Source organism: Podarcis tiliguerta (assembly GCF_965153285.1).
Source record: "Podarcis tiliguerta genome assembly, chromosome: 3".
Taxonomy (NCBI): domain Eukaryota; kingdom Metazoa; phylum Chordata; class Lepidosauria; order Squamata; family Lacertidae; genus Podarcis; species Podarcis tiliguerta.
The window spans coordinates 16,757,954-16,775,246 of NC_139536.1; the positions used below are offsets into that span (position 1 = coordinate 16,757,954).

Genomic DNA, 17,293 nt, shown 5'->3' on the forward strand with positions numbered 1-17,293 from the left:
TTTCCTTGTTTAATCAAGTTCATTTGGATTTTATTTTATTGTCTAACCGGGGCCTCCCTTTCATAGAGCTTTCTGGAGTTTAGTACTTTGCAGAGCTGTTATCAGTTATAACTTGGAGCATATGGCAAACCAGATGTACTTACATGCCCTGGTAGATAGATGCAACTGTAGTGATTCCTACAACCAGTGCACTTCGGAGCTGAGACTTCTGGGAATTGCCAGAGCCAACATCTACTGATGTTTACAGGTGATTCTTGCCCCAAGTAATCCTGGATGAAATTTGGGCCATGGGGACAGAGTCCATTCATCTCCAGTGATTTTTAGAACATTAATATGATTTGACGCTGGTCATTTGTTCTGCATTTTAGAACTTTATGATTTTATGATGTTTTTGACTGCTGGACAGTTAAGTCCAGTTAAAGGCGACTATGGGGTGTGGCACTCATCTCGCTTTTCAGGCTGAGGGAGCCAGCATTTGTCCAGAGGCAGCTTTTGGGTCATGTGGCCAGCATGGCTAAACTGCTTCTGGCGCAACGGGAGACACCGCGACAAGTGCCAGAGTGCATGGAAATGCCATTTATCTTTCCACCACAGCAGTACCCATTTATCTACCTGCACTGAGGTGCTTTTGAACTGCTAGGTTAGCAGGAGCTGGGACAGAGCAATGGGAACTCACCCCTTCACACAGATTCCAACTGGCCAAGAGGCTCAGTGGTTTAGGTCACAGTTCCATCTGTGATGTTTTAATACCTATATCAGTAGTCTGTCTGTCTTTCTATGGGAAATCCGGACGTATGGCAGTCCATGTTGACAGTGCAGATTTCCCTGATTTCCCCCCTTAAAATAAGAATAACTTTTTTTGGGGGGGGGGGGGGGAGAGAAGCTCAGCAACTTTTCTTTCCAGACTCTCACTGTTTGAAATATGGAAACCTTAACCTACCCATCAATTTATATGAATGAGTTGGTGGTTTAGAAAGACTCAGTTAAATAGAGGGAAAGGTAAAGTTAAAATATTAAGATAAAAATTGAGATAAAAGTAAAGAGGGAAAGGATTTGCTGAACAAACAATAGCATTGGAATACAAAGGAGGGAGGTGTGGGGAAGTCCAAGAAACAAGCTAAAGCAAGAATTGTTTTGAAAGATGAAATTGTTTTTTAAATGTTGTTATTTTTTTTGTGTGTGTGTGTTTGTTTTGTTTGGTATTGTTCTTTTTTATTTTCTTTTTTCTGTTTGTATTACACTGTGAAAATCTTAATAAATATTATTTAAAAAAAAAATAGAAAGACTCAGTGCTTTTTTTCCTAGGGGTACACAGAGGTACGCATACCCCTAAACATTTTGCGAATCTAAGTTTGGCCTTGTTGTGGGGCAATATTTCAATATGAGTAGGAAAATGAGAGTACCCCGGAACAATTTTTTAGGGGGGGAAAGTAGATTGAGTACGGACTAAAACAAAGGACAGTGGCCAACCCTCCCCTCTGGGGGCAGGAAGCTGTGAACTCCTCTTTGTCCTCTGGAATGTATGTTTCAGGGGGGAAAGAGGAGAAACAGGACAGGTGTCATGACACTCAGGTTACCACTTCACCCCCTCCCTAAACCCCTCCTTTTTGTGATGTATCAATGATGTAGTCTTAGGGGTGTAGCATGGGGATTAGGAGCTAATAAAAGTTGGGCTCTTCTTTTGTTCAGGGCTTCCATCTTGTTTCGTCTTGCTGTGAGTGGGAGTCCTGTCGCAACAGTTTCAAAAAAGACCAAGCCTACTGGCTGCTATTTTGCTGCAATATTCCTGGTTGATGTCCTTGCTTTTTGTTCAAGGGAGCCCTCGGATTTCTCCGTTAACAGTTCGCAAACCTTGGGGGTCCCCATTGAGCATGCTCCTTCCCCCCCCTTCTGTTTCTCAATAGCTGCACTCTGGCCACAGAGCCATCAATCGAATCTCAGCTGTGAGGAGTTTGAGAACACTTTCCTAAAGTCCTGAAATCCAGCCCAGCCTTTTTGACTCTCCCTCAATTGATGGGACTGGAGTTTCCCAAGTGCGGGGGGCTGGGCAGGGGCTGGGCAGGGGGCAAGAATGCATCTCAGACTGCTCCGCACAGACTTTGGTGATTATTATTAATAATAAAAACACCCAACAGGAAAACAAACTGCCGAGAGACTTACGAGACATACTGTTCTGGGGAAAAGCATGCCGTGGCCCAAAGCTATCAGACAACTGATAAATGGCATATGGACATGGCTTTATAACATAACGAAATGAAGAAAAAAATTCAATACATTTTCCCTTCAGTTTAGACTGACACCTTATTTATCAAGTAACAAATCTGAATAATTTGAGGTTGTGTGCCACCCGATATTGTATTTCTTTTCTTGTTGCTGTTGGTTTTTTTGTCTGTCTGCAGATTTCTGTGCATTTAATTTCAGGCACAACTAAGCGAAGACCCAAGCTGCAAGTAAGCAAACTCTTTAGCATAGGCATTTTTCAAGGCTGAAGCTTGCCCAGATGATGGCTGACATGGAGAGGAATGCATAATGTTTCTGTACGTTCCACAGAGCTACTGAGCTTGGCAATAGGCTGAAAATAAGGCCAAGCGAAAATCATTATATGCAGCTATGGCAGGAGCATTAGCCTTTTGCACTTGCAAACCTAATTAACAATTACCAAAAGAGCCAGTGTGGTATATCTATGGCTGGATGTTGCTATTCATAGAATCATTGAATTGTAGAGTTGGGAGGAGCCACAAGGCTCATCCTGCAATATAAGAATCTTCCACCCAATGTGGGGTTTGAACCCACAGCCTGAGATTAAGAGTCTCATGCTCTACCCACTGAGCTATCCAGCCTGGATGGTGCCCAACCTGGAGCATAGAGCTCTGTTCACCCTTCACACCCCACCATGTAAAGACTCCACAGAAAGCCACTCAAGGCTTTGCAACAGCTAGGCAACCTTCTCATTCTGCCCTCCGCAAGCACTCTGGCGCCTGGTGTGGGTGCATGCGCCTGGTTCGGGAACCATGGGAACTCACTCTGCAGGTGGTCAACAGATCTGCTCCAAGTTGGGCAAAGGCTACAACTCATAACCCCCCTTAACTAAACGGCCTCGGCCCAGTATACCAGAAGGAGCGTCTCCACCTCCAGTGTTCAGCCAGGACACTGAGGTCCAGCGCCAAGGGCCTTCTGGTGGTTGCCTCCCTGTGAGAAGCAAAGTTACAGGGAACCAGGCAGAGGGCCTTCTTGGTAGTGGCGCCCGCCCTGTGGAACACCTCCCATCAGATGTCAAAGAAATAAACAACTATCTGACCTTTAGAAGACATCGGAAGGCAGCCCTGTTTAGGGAAGTTTTTAATGTATGGTGTTTTATCATGGTTTTAATACAGTGGTACCTCGGGTTAAGTACTTAATTCATTCCGGAGGTCCGTTCTTAACCTGAAACTGTTCTTAACCTGAAGCACCACTTTAGCTAATGGGGCCTCCTGCTGCCGCCATGCCACCGGAGCACAATTTCTGTTCTCATCCTGAAGCAAAGTTCTTAACCTGAGGTACTATTTCTGGGTTAGCAGAGTCTGTAACCTGAAGCTTAAGTAACCTGAAGTGTATGTAACCCGAGGTACAACTGTATTCTGTTGGGAGCTGCCCAGAGTGGCTGGGGAAACCCAGCCAGATGGGTGGGGTATAAGTAATAAAAGTACTACTACCACTACTACTACTACTACTACTGAGAGTAAGCCCAAATAATTCAGTAGTACTAACTTCTGAGCAGACGTGTTTAGGATTACACTGTTAGTTGGATACAATCCTAAATCTTTCTGGCTTCAACCCCATTCAGGTCTCCTATCACGTATATGCATGCAATATACATCCTGGCATCAAACTATCCTTTTTATATATATTTTTTAAAAACAATAACCAAACAAACTTGCCGCTTCTGTTTTTTGTTGTTGTTTGCTCAGATAAGCGGTATTAGATTACCGCTTGTCTTTAATCTGTCACGCAGTGGGTGGGAACTATAAATAGCGCAGGCAAGAATGGGCCTGTTGTCTTGGCTATACATATGATTAGTGAACATCAAGCTAAATTCATTACAATAGGCTTAATTTAATTTGAACCGTCTAAATGTTCTGTGTGTGTGTGTGTGTGTGTGTGTATCACATTTATGAACAAATTGGGCTGACATATGCATCTAAAAAATGGATGAGAAAGAACTTGTAGGACCACACCAAGAGAGTAAAAATCAGAATGCTAATCCATGCTGAGAGACAAAACCACACACACACACACACACACACATCCCACACAAAACTATAGGAAACCAGGGAAATTCTTCATATTCCTCATTGTTTGAGGCAGCAGTACAAAACATTAACTGATATCTGTTTGATGTTCCTTTCTGCAAAAAGAAGAAAATATCTACTTTTTTATAAAGGAAATCAGAACAAATCTGCCTTGTCGCCCTCCCCCCGCCCTTGCCCTCTCCCCAAAACATTTTCCCTTATGAAGGAGGTTGGGAGACAGGACTGCCCAGTATGTGCGACAGAGTGGTGCTGTTCATGTTTTGGTCTTGCTCACGAGTCTGTTCCTGAACAGGGCTGGAGAATATCACAGTGGAGAAAACAAGTCCTATATAAGCCCAAATGAAACCGCCCTAGGGTACAATCAAATGAAAAGATTGATGGGATTGAGATACAGTGAAATCACGGAAGAGGAAAACGACGTTTCAGCTTAACAAAATCTTCCTTATTGGAAATCTTTCCTGCTGGCCCTTTGCGAACAACTGATACTTGATTATTTTCTGAGGTGGGGAGGGTTTTGTCCAGAACCCACACAACCACCAAAGCTGCTTAAACTGAAAGTGGGTAATAGGAGGTGTAAAATCTGCCAAGATTTTTATATATATATATATATATATATATATATATATATATATATATATTTCTGGCAAAATTCCCAGATTGGCAGGAGTCACTTGAGCGGGTTTCTTTTTCTTTTTGACATTTTCCCTTCCATTTTAAAGTTAACACTGATTCACAGTGAAATTCTCAAGTTATGGAAATCTTTACGCAGTCCTAAGAAGCTGGAGGTGTCGGTGTAAACTCTTCCCCCATCCCTGTTAGTTAACCGGCTCATATAGTAGCATCTACATTTCTGTCCTACATGATTCCCTGTCTACTGCTGGTTGGGAACAATGGAGGGTGAAGGAAGAGGGGAGGTGTGGGGTGCCATCTGATAAGTTAATGCCCGGTTGCTGCCTTACTATTACTGGTGCTGCTGCTGCTACAATAGGGACGGGGAAACGGTCAGTTTTGCTTCTCCCAGGTTCTCATCCTTCCAGTCTTCAGTTCAGTTCTCTACATTTCCACATCATTTTCCCGAATTTATCTTTAAAAAGAAGAAGAAGAAGAAGAAAGTCCTTGTGAAAATCCATCAGCATTTGGGTCCAAAATCCAATATGCACATTTTTGCAAAGCAACTTCCCTTAATATGTTAGGAGTTCAGTCTACACTCGAGTAGGACCATGGCAGAGACACATGCCCAAATGGCATGTTCTCTTCCTCCTGGTCGATTGTCCGGGAGCTTCAAAAGCTTTCTTCTGCCCGAACATCACAGTGACCGATGCCAACCGACACCGGCACACTTAGGGATCCACAGAGTCTTCGCAGCTTGCGTAACAGACCTCAGCAACTCAGCATTTTGGCTAATCTACTTTCTTTACATATAAACACACACGGAGCGCTGCAACGTGGCTCCCTCTCTCTCTAGCATCAGACAGCAAGAAGAAAGAATGAACAAGAGGACAATAGTCCCACTTCAGGAAACACAGTAACACAAACACCCTGTCTCTGTCACATCCCACTCTGTGGAGTCAAAACATACACCGTCATGTGATAGACAAAAATCCCATGACTGCAATCATAGATCAGGAATTCTAACAATACACAGTAACGCATTTCCATATGTTATTTTCACTCCTAGAATCGTAGCGCTGAAGGGACCTGGAGGGTCATCTAATCCAACCCCCTGCAATGCAGGAATCTCAACACGTGGTTCCCCATCCAATCAAAAACCTTAGCAGACCCTGCTTAGCTTCTTAAATGTGCTAGCAGTTTTACTGCTGCGCCACTAGAGCTGGACATAATCTGAAAACAGAATCGCCGAAGAGTGCCACCTAGTCACTGTGATCAATGTCTAGTGTTCATTTCACCTTTTGTAATCGATAACAGGACACCACCAGGATAAAATAAACGACTGGCTTGATCTTTTCAGGGGCTCTGGGTAGGCTGTCCCCAGTGTCTGCTGCCCATGCCTACTATTGCTTGCCCCCACTTCCTACACACGCTCATGGGAAGACTTATGCAATGGCAGCAGTCTAAATGTATCTCCGAGGTCTAAGCCTTTCATTAAGAACAAAAAGATAATGAAGGAATTAAAAAAAGTATCAAATAGCCAGGATCCAAAGTTGTTATGGAAACTGGTGATTCGGCTTTTCAATTTTTAATTCTCAAGCAAGGGGGAAAGTGTGCAAAGATAATATCAATACAACCCCCACACCACAAGACCAAAGATGATAACCTATGAAGCTTATTTAAAATAGACATCCATCTTTGGTTGAGCTTTGATGCATTTTTCAGTTGCATTCTTCCTTCCTGGGGAATCTTTTAGGAGCTGCATTCCATTGGTTGTTGTTGTTGTTTAGTCGTTCAGTCGTGTCCGACTCTTCGTGACCCCATGGACCAGAGCACGCCAGGCACTCCTGTCTTCAATTCCATTGGTACATGGGGCCAAACATTCAATTGTATTCATAATTTGCCCTAGCATGTGCATTTTGGTATGTATTATTTGGCTGCAAAACTGTGCTGCAAAATTCAGAGAAGAGCAGATTTCGAAGAACGGCTGTGTTTCGTTCTGCATATTGTTTCAGAAAGTGCAAAATAGGGAAATTTGAGAGCCAATGTGGTGTAGTGGTTAAGAGTGGTAGTCTTGTAATCTGGGGAACCGGATTCGCGTCTCCGCTCCTCCACATGCAGCTGCCGGGTGACCTTGGACCAGTCACACTTCTTTGAAGTCTCTAAGCCTCACTCACCTCACAGAGTGTTTGTTGTGGGGGAGGAAGGGAAAGGAGAATGTTAGCCGTTTTGAGACTCCTGAAGGGGAGTGAAAGGCGGGATATCAAATCCAAACTCTTAAATTTGCCTTAAAATGCAAATGGGATTGAATGGGTGGTGTTCAATGCTAGTCCTACTCAAAGTAGACCAACAGAAGTTAATGGGCATGACTAACTGGGCATTACTAGCAGGAACCACTACTGCGTATTTCTTACTCTCATAGGAACCACATTGGTATTTTTATTTTGCAAAAATGAAAGAAGTCTGGCTCTGCTCTTAAGAGAACTGGAATAACTGCATGTTTACAATGCAAAATAAAATGAGCAAATAAATGAATAAGGGTAGAGGAAGCATCTGGAAAACTATATTAAAAAATTATTTAATCTGAAAATTTGCTTGTTGTGAATGATGAACAAGTTGTACCTTAGCCGTTTTGAAAAGGAGCCTTTTCAACTCGGCAGTAACATAACATTACATCCAGATTCCTCTAAGCCAAGAATTTCAATGAAGATCAATTAAGTCTCTCTCTAATTTAGTGGCCTTCTGCCAGGCTTTGGGCACGAAGAAGCTGGCAAAGAAAATGATATTCAATTGACTTTTGAGGATTAGATGCCAGCCAGTGCATATTAATCAGCTAATAGCATGCACCCAACAGGTACCATGGGATCTCATTAATAGTGGTACGCGATTAATGCAATGATGAAGGGAGCGACCCAAAAATTACAGTTGATGTGGGTCTGTGTGGACAAACAGTTCACTGGCAACCACACATATCTGTCACTTTTTTGGCTCCTCTATGCCATTTTTCTAATATCATTTTGAGACAGCAAAGTGAGAAAGGGAGGGAGACAGAGAAGTGCAGGATTATTAATCATAGAGAAACATTCTGTTACTCAGCAATAGATGGCTATCAAAATAAACAACACAATACTTGAGTTGGAAGGGACCCTGAGGGTCATCTAGTCCAACCCTCTGCAATGCAGGAATCTCAGTTAAAGCATCCATGGCAGATGACCATCCAACCTCTGCTTAAAAACCTCCAAGCAAGGAGAGTCCACCACCTCCCGAGGGAGTCCATTCCACTGTTGAACAGTTGTCAGAAAGTTCTTCCTGATGTTTAGCTTTTCCATGGACCGCCTGAATAGAGCTTCAGACCACCGGTGGTCTACAGACCACAGATGGAAAACTTCTCTGGTAGCTGTTAATGCCCCCTGCAGAACCATCTTTTAGCCACTGGCTAAACAAAAGCCTTGAGAAAAGGTCATGTCCTTACTCTGCAAGGCCATAAAATAGCATTTTTGTTGCTGCGTGTTACACTGAAACCATTAATTTGGCCCCAAGTGTAGACAGGTTTGGCCACTACCAACTAGGGGACAATGTTCCTTCCATTCTCCTAAAGTCAATACCAGCTCATTGGCCAAACTTCTGAAATATCAAGTTGATCCCCACGCACCTTTATAACTGCTTATATGCTGGAAACAGCAGGCCGAACGTCAGCCTTTTGTCCCTGTAGCCTGATATTCTGTTACTTTTTAAATATATTTTTAATGTGCTTGCTTCTTTTTATTTTATTTTCCATATGTTAAATGTTGAGGTGGCCGGATGTGTAGGAACTCGTTTTAAAATCTCAGCGCATCCGGAATATGACTCGTGCACTCCTATATGTAATCGCCCATGTGGAAGTTCATTTAGCAAACATTTCCAAGGTGGTTAAGTGCTTGTTAAATAAATCTTTATACGACTGCTCAGATTGCCTGTAGGCTTGCAAAGGATCCCACTGCTCTCAGAGCCATCTGTTAGAACCTGGGCCGCACTGACTCATGATGAGAAACATGAGGAACAGCTCATTCGCAAGCATACTAATTCAAATTGGCTGGAGTTGTCCGTAAGCCAGTGAAAGAATCAGATTCAGAGATGACATCAACTGCAGCAGGAAGTCTACTGACCCCAGATCTGTGGCTGGTGTGTAATTCAGTAACTCTGCTTAAAACTAAGGCTGTGGACACAAGTTTTATTCTATAATCAATGGAGTCTGAGTACTTCTTTTTCCTATGTAGTCCACACACACAGAGGCTAGATCTATTGCATGTTTTTTTGGGCTGCTTGCAAAACTGGTTTCATCTGGAAATAAAAGCTTGTAGATTGATTCTGTGTTACCCTGCAGTGTGACCATCTGAAAACATATGTAGGTAGTCTCAGCAATGGAGGAGAGGAATCTGCATACCTTCCCAATTGACATTAGTGGATGGGCACATAAGGTATAGGTAAAGGGACCCCTGACCATTAGGTCCAGTCATGGCCGACTCTGGGGTTGCGGCGCTCATCTTGCTTTATTGGCCGAGGGAGCCGGCGTACAGCTTCCGGGTCATGTGGCCAGCATGACTAAGCCGCTTCTGGCGAACCAGAGCAGCGCATGGAAACGCCGTTTACCTTCCCGCCGGAGCAGTACCTATTTATCTGCTTGCACTTTGATGTGCTTTTGAACTGCTAGGTTGGCAGAAGCAGGGACAGAGCAACGGGAGCTCACCCCGTTGCGGGCATTTGAACCACCGACCTTCTGATCGGCAAGTCCTAGGCTCTGTGATTTAACCCACAGCGCCACCATACTGAGATCATAATTACCACTTCCTTCTTCCTTCACCTGGGCATGTGTAGAGAAGAAAAGTAATGGATAACGTAATCAAGAGCAGGGTTTTTAAGTGTGCATCAAATAACTATACCCACCATGTGGGTCACAGAATCTAGACTAAATCTATTCATCATCATTATCATCATCATCATCTGTGATCCACTCAAATACTGTAATCTATTGTTTTACTTAGGGTTGCCAGATTCCTCAAAGTGAAAATCAAGATAAAATGGTTGAGCTTTTCCTGGTTTTCCCAGACATTTTGCCGATTCAGTGAAAACCCTGTCCCACTCCCTGATGCCATTTTGCTGCCCAATTCCTGGATGTGTCTGGGGAAACCCAGGCATATGGCAGCCCTAACTGACACACACAGCTAGATCGGTCTGAAATTCATTGGCCATTCAGAAGATTTAAGGAAGATCGTCTTAACAATCGACTCCCATGGAAACACATCGTTTACCTAACAAAAGGTGGAGCAAGCTTGTTATAATAATAATAATAATAATTTATTATTTATAGCCTGCCCCTCTGGCTGGGTTTCCCTGGCCACTCTGCTCTGGAGGGTAGGACTCAAACCAATGGCTTCAAGTTACAAGAAAGGAGATTCTGAGTAAACACCAGGAAGAACTTTCTGACAGCAAGAGCTGTTCAACAGTGGAACGGTCAGTGACGTGCAGTGAATTTTTTCGTAGGAGAACAGTTAGGGCCAGAGGTGCCAGCTTGCAAGGGTGATTGGGAGCGGCAGTGATGTTGTTCCTGCGGGCATCATGCCTCCCTCCTGCTGGGCAGAAGCTTCCCGAAAGGATGTGCCAGGGGAACGTTTAGGGGGCTACCCTAGTCCCCCTAGTCCACTGACCCCATACCACGGCTAGAGGGAGGTCATAGGCAGCCAAGCAACTGTGTACAAAGTGTCAGCCTATGAAGCATATCTGATACCCACTTAGACAATTATCCCCTTTCCCTCAAAAAAGGACAAAGAAAGGTATTTGCTTGAAGTGGAATGCTCTCCCTAGGGAAGTTCATCTGGCGCCTTCATTATACACCTTTAGGCACCAGGCAAAAACATTCCTTTTTAATCAGGCCTTTGGTTGATCTGATTACATCCTATGCCCTTATAAAATGTGGGGTTTTGGGGGGAGGCAGTTTATTGGGTTATTGTTTTTATTTTGATTATGTATTTTGTGGTTTCATATTTTGATTTTATTCTGTGAACCACCCTGAGACCCCTGGGTATAGGGCAATATAATAATAATACACATAAGTGTAAATGTAGAAATACTTACTAGAATTGAAATAGAAATATAATCCATTTCACCACAGTGAGACAAGTGGCCAGGTGACCGATGTACCTTCTTGGTCCAGGTGATGGTCCAGGTGATGAGGCACTCCTAGGCCTCTCCTGCTCTCCCTTGCTATAGTTCTTTAGCTTTAAACATGGCAGCTCTTCAGTCAGATGGTGCCTTCCAATAGAGGTCTGGCCTCCCAAAAGTAGGGCACCAGGGAGTCCTGTGCTTCTCCATTTCCCCCCTCTCTACCTCTCTGGGAGGTTCAGAGAACAGCCTAGTAGAGCCAACAGGACACCATTTCAAATATTCAGTATGCCTTCACTTCTGTCCTATGTGTAAATGGCAGACTCTGAACGCAGAAGAAAAGGACAGCAATATCGGAAGACCGAAAGCTCCGGGAACAATAACCTGCGGAGGAAGTAGAAAGTGGGGTCAAGGCACACGGAGCAAGATCCAGAAGCCTCCCCTCTGGCTTTTTCTTTCATTCTCTGAGGCTCCAGAAACGTTGAGGAATCTTACAATCCATTTAATTAGTTACCTGGGGAGCTCAGCATCTACGTGTAGGGCAAACTGTGTGGTGCATGTTTAATTATGCCCCTTTCGTTCGACTGGTTCCAAAGAATAAAAGTGTCTGTGTAAGTTCCGTTGGGGGTCGCTGCCCACATTATGCCATGCGTAATGTTCTTGTTATATCCTGTGGGGTTTTTTTAAAAAAAGAAAGACTACATCTGTTGCATTTTGCAAATCATGGGGTCTTGGCCCTTCCACAGTTCAGGGGCAAGCCCATGAATTACACAGTTTTCTTCTGCTTCTATATAAGAATGTTATGAAGAGCCAAGAACTGCTTCTTCTGGAAGGACAAATGTATGGTGTGGGTGTGACTTGAGTTGGCAGTATATATATGTAAAATAATAAATAACATTGATAAACCTCGGTCTGCCCTTATCCAGCCCCTCATCTGCCTATCTGATAACCAATCAGCTTCCCCCACCTTAGTCTCCGTGTTGTCCTTGTAGACCTCAGCAGGGAGGAAGAGGATGGGGACAAAGTAGAATTGGTTGGCTCCACCTGTCATTGGCTCTGGCGCCACCTGCAGTTGGCCTCCTTGCCTACCAGTCCCAATAGGCACCAGCCATCACTGGTTCACTGAGGAGATGATAAGTCTCTGCCTCAGTGGGTCCTCATTCAGATTGCAGATAGAAGTTAATGTGATTGAATGTGTCTCTATAAAAACGAAGAGAAAACCCATCTTTGAAGATGGCTATCATATCTCCTTCTCAGTCTTCTCTTTTCCAGGCTAAACAAACCCAACTCCCTCAACCGTTCCTCATGAGGCTTGGTTTCCAGACCCTTGATCATCTTGGTTGCCCTCCTCTGCTCATGTTTCACCTTGTCAACATTCTTCTTAAATTTTGGTGCCCAAAACTGGACCCAGAACTTCAGGGGAGCTCTGACCACAGCAGAATAGACTGGTACTGTTACTTCCTTAATCTGGGCACTATACGTCTGTTGATGCAGCCTAGAATAGCTTTCAGAGCTACAGTTTCCAGAATTCCCTGGGAAGAGGAATAGATTGGGAAACCAGTTCAGGAATAGCTGCTCTTGTAGGAGAATAGGGGTCTCCTAACAGCTCTTGCCACCTTTAACAGCCTACAGCTCCCAGAATTCTTTGGGGGGGAGCCATGATTGTTTAAAATGGTATCATAGTGCTTTAAATGTATGTCATGAATGTGGCCTTCATGAACCATGCTTGATTACCATAGCAGTATTTTGTCAATTGGTATGTGTGGGTGTTCAGACACCCCTGTTCCAGTCCCTATTCCCACTCCCTCTTCTGAGGTCCCAAGGTGTGCACAAAAACACTTTCTTCTCCCCGTGCCAAAACTTTGGCCATTACTTGACTATTTAGCTGTCACGACTTATGGAGAATTTCAGAAAAATATCATTATTATTGTGCCCTTTATGTACGCTGATCTCCTGCTGCCTTTTAAAATTTCAAAATGATGCAGAGAATATGTAGCTCTGAGGAATTTCTGTGCATTTACTTCAGGTTTTTTTTAAAAAAAGAAATGGAAAAGATTGTATAGCTTTCTTTCTTTTCCTGGTGAGAATTGATTGCTCTGAGAATAGTTAATACCCTTGAGAGGTTTTTTTAAAGCTTTCATTTCAAATTGCTCCTAACGTTGCCTATTAAAAACACTTTTAAAAAACCCACCGAAACCTTCAGGCCTAGAGAACGGAAATCAATGGTATACCACAGATATTTTCAAGAAAAAGAAAGGTAGTTTTCCCACTTCATTTTCCCCTAGAACTGTAGCTTCACGTCAGGCTCTGAGTTCATATCAAACCGGGGGGGGGGGGGGGGGTGGTACCAATTGCCTTGTAAACCTCTCCTCCCTCTGACAAAAATTAAGCAAGGCCTGTCCTGGATTTTGCCCAGCATTCGTTTGAATTTGACCTTCCATGATGGAGTTTTGTTTTCATTAGTGTTCTAGCGCAGTTATTTCAGTACCGAAGCAGCCTTATTAATCAATCCATTAATTAATTTCTTATGTTTATATACCACCTTTTCTCCCAAGGAGCTCAAGGTGGTTCTCCCACCCCCATTTGATCCTGTGTGAGGCAAGGACTGGCCCAAGGTGAGCTTCAGGAACATGGGCGGGATCTGTGTGGCTGTCAACTTACAGCCAAATAAGGGACCAGCAGCCTCAAAAATAAGGGATCAGCAGCCAAAATAAGAGATTTTCCAACACAGGTATGTTCAACTTCTGAGCCCCTCCCAGCCAAAGGCAGGAAGCCCAGCCAGCAGCCAAACGAAACCTCAAGCAGTGGTTCCCACAGCACAGCAACCCGGCAAAGGGGATGCAGCAAGGAAAACCACCGTTACCTCTCCGCTGGGAAGCGCTGAGCAAAGGCAAGTCCCCAGGCAACATGGCCGATTTGATCGGCACAAGGCATGCAAGCTCCACCCCCCAGTTGTTCTTAGAGTCCTTACTGGGTGAGCAACACAGCCAAGCAACACAGTTGGAGCCTCCCTCCTCCCTGGCCGGCAGGGAGGGAGGGAGAGGAGCTGTTTCCTATGAAACCTGGGAAATTTAAGGGACATCATCAATAAGGGACAGCAGCGGGACACTGCGATGGGATAAGGGACTTTCCCGCCAAATAAGGGACGATTGACAGCTATGCCTTTTCCCCTCCTGGTGAAACAATACACACTATACAACACACTTTTGTTTTAAAGTTTAAAAATAACACATGGCTTTTACTTGGTGTTCTTGTCAGATTGAATGTACGAGACAGGCAGGTAATACTTATGTTACTAAAACATATTTACATGGTTTTGTATCTGAGGCTGACTAATATTTACAGAGCTGCTGAACAGTCGATAACTGAACTAACTGGGGGGGGGGGGGGGAGAGAGACCAGCCTCAGGCATATGACATCACAGGAGTCTATAGTACAACATTAACACTTTGCATGGTATTTTGGAAGCACCATTCCCACAATCCGAACCTTGTTCTCCCAGGTCAGCATTCTAACCATTTACTCCACACTGGCCCAGTTCACTGGCCTTAACCACCCTATTGGATGACTTCTGCTGAGAGAGGTACAAGGCGAACATAGGAGGTGGCCTTATCCTGAGTCAGACCATTGCTCCATGTAGCTCAGTACTGCAGATACTGACTGTCAGGGCTTCAGACAGGGATCTCTCCCAACCCTACCTGGAACTGCATTCCTAATCTGGAGTATAAACAGGTTTCTCCACCCCTGTTTTAGGGGCAGGTGTGCGAGACCCTCCCCAAATTGCCCTGGTAGGCATTCCTCTCCGTACAAATGGCGTCACATGAGAGTCTGGACATGTGGTTATTACCAAGCTTGTGGTATTACTTCAATCTAGAGCGTTTAACCGAAATAAGCCCCCCCCCCCTTTTTATTCCTAAAACGCAGAGAGCCAAAGGCATCAACAAAAGCAGGCGATTTAGAAAAGAGAACAGTGAAAGGAAAATGTACTTCTAACTTGGCTAGTGCAACTGCCTCGCTGATAGCTTCACAAGCCAAGATGTACAACTTAATTACTGCCCTGAAAGACAGGATACTCAAGACAGGATCAGATTAATGGCACCCAGCATCTTCCCAAGATTGGGTGACTTCAGACTCCGGCCAAAGGAGAAAACAAAACGAAACCCTCTTCCAGGCAGAATTTTTCCTTAGCATCTCTTTGCAACACCCCTAGACACCAAGCCCCCAGTGGCCAGACAGTCAGGTAGAGAGGGCTTTGAAGGGCTTCTTCCCAGTGGATATTATGCCCAGAGCCCCTGTCTCCTGCCTGCGATTCTAGGACTAGTAGTCTCAGTCCATGGAAGGGAAAATGATCCACAGGGACCTGAAGTTGCTCATGGTCACTGCCTGGGAAAGGGGGTAGCAAAGGGAGTGGAGGGAGATGGCCAGATGAGGAAAAGGGCTCCTTCAAGAGTTGTATATAAGAGAGAGACTCCTGCAAGGGGAGGTGGACATACAGGAAAATCACCCCCAAAACCAGTATTGTGATTTCCTCTCACCCCAGCAGGGGTGGGGACAGGATGAAAGAAAAGGAAGCATTTTGGAGACTCCCTGCAGCTGCCACCTGGGCTCGCTCGTCAATGGTTCTGATAATCAAGATGTTTCTCTTCCTTAATTTATAACTAGTATCTTGTAAACTTTGGCTCGACCTTGCGTTTGGCACTGCCTAGCAAAGTGCTCAGCCCAGCCCAGCTTCATGCAGCCTCACAGTTTAGGGGAGTTAGAACAATAAAACAATGAGATAAAACAATAAATTAAAACAACAAAACAAAGCACTAAAAGGAGTTAAGAAATAAAATGGAAGAGAGGATAAAAACAAATGCTAAGTGTTAAGTTGTGGGTGAACATATCAGACGACACAGCAATTCTTCAAACAGCTCTTGTTTATTCACAGGCCAGGACAGAACTGAACTGAAGGGTTCAGCCAGCCTGCTTATATAGAGCTCCAGAACAACGTAATTGTAACAACTTTCTGTAACTATCCAATCACTGAATGTCACTTTCGATCCCTTATTTGCATATGTAGACCTGAACTATCTACATTATCCACCTGCTGGCCCAGGGTGAGAACTTCAGTACATAACACAAAGGGTTGGTTATAGAGCAGAAACTTGCCTTGGAGTTGGCCTTAGAGCTCAAAACCCTGCTTCAAGCGTTTGGCAGCCATCTTCCCCTCCCGAAAAGGCACCTTCCTCTTTTCCTAGCTGTGTGGGTCTGCGCTGCAATCGTAGTGCACTTGACAACTGTAAACTGTTACAAACCTGATATGTTTCCCCCCAAGAATTCTAGAAATCATGAAATTATGACTGTAGTCTTTCTCCTTCTACATTAACAGGGAAACTCACTCACCTTGCCTTGGCCTGGCCTGCAAGTGAGTTGTGACAGTAGCAACAAAGCAAAGGGCACATTATTGGTGGCCTGCTCTGCAGGGCTGGTGCTGGGCAAGCAGGGATGACCCATCTCCACAGATGAGGCCTAGCAGAGAGCACTGTGATGAGAGCCTCTCAACCCTCTGATGTCATGAACTGTGATGTCAAATGCCTTTATGACCAAGAGTTATATATAAAAAAAACCCACACCAGGTTCTTTCTTGGCCCCTTTACACCTGAGGTGCTCCTGGCCACTTCTGTTTTCACTCACTTATGAGGGAGAGGTAGTTCTGAGCGCTTATTGCTAAGTGCCAGTAAGAGATCTCTGAGTCACAACATTTCCCCGTCTACCGTATTCCAAGCCATGTTCCATAAAGTGTACCATGTGGCTATTGGCCATTATAATCTCTTACTGCCAGCAAATCACAGATGGCCCGTTGTACTTGCTATTAAAAGTAACCATCCACGAACGAGGCCAGAGTGGCATGAACGTTTTATTGGGAGAGCTAAAAAATAATTGCATATTTCATGTAAGCAGGCATTTGGACTGCCCTTCAGAAGACTCCCTTAGTTTGAAAGAGGAACAGGAGGTGGGGAAGAGGGCGGTGGCGCTTTCCTTTTCGTGCCTTGTTCCTTCCATCCTTTCCCAATGGAAGTGGCCCTGCCATTTGAGGTTCAATCCCTAGCATCTCCAGGTATGGCTGGGAGGGAACCCTGCCTAAAATCCTGGAGAATCCTTGCCAGTCAGTATAGACAGGTGGGCTCAATGGTCTTGACTTGGTAGAAAGCTTCCTGTGCCAGAAACAGAGGGGTATTTAGAGAGGGGCAGTGGCAAGGCAAGGAATGCCTCAT

The 17,293-nt window shown here is 44.5% G+C and overlaps 1 long non-coding RNA gene across 2 annotated transcripts; it reads right to left on the bottom strand.

Moving 5' to 3' along the window:
- Window positions 1-1,976: 1,976 nt before the first annotated feature.
- Window positions 1,977-16,545, bottom strand: LOC310674222. Of its 2 annotated transcripts, none has more exons than XR_014509445.1 (4): window positions 16,422-16,545; window positions 11,010-11,420; window positions 5,249-5,373; window positions 1,977-2,572 (listed from the first exon to the last, which is right to left on the bottom strand). It is a non-coding gene; the product is annotated as an uncharacterized lncRNA (long non-coding RNA). The 2 variants fall into 2 exon arrangements; XR_014509446.1 differs by lacking the exon at window positions 1,977-2,572 and adding an exon at window positions 4,316-4,384.
- Between the last annotated feature and the right edge of the window lie 748 nt (window positions 16,546-17,293).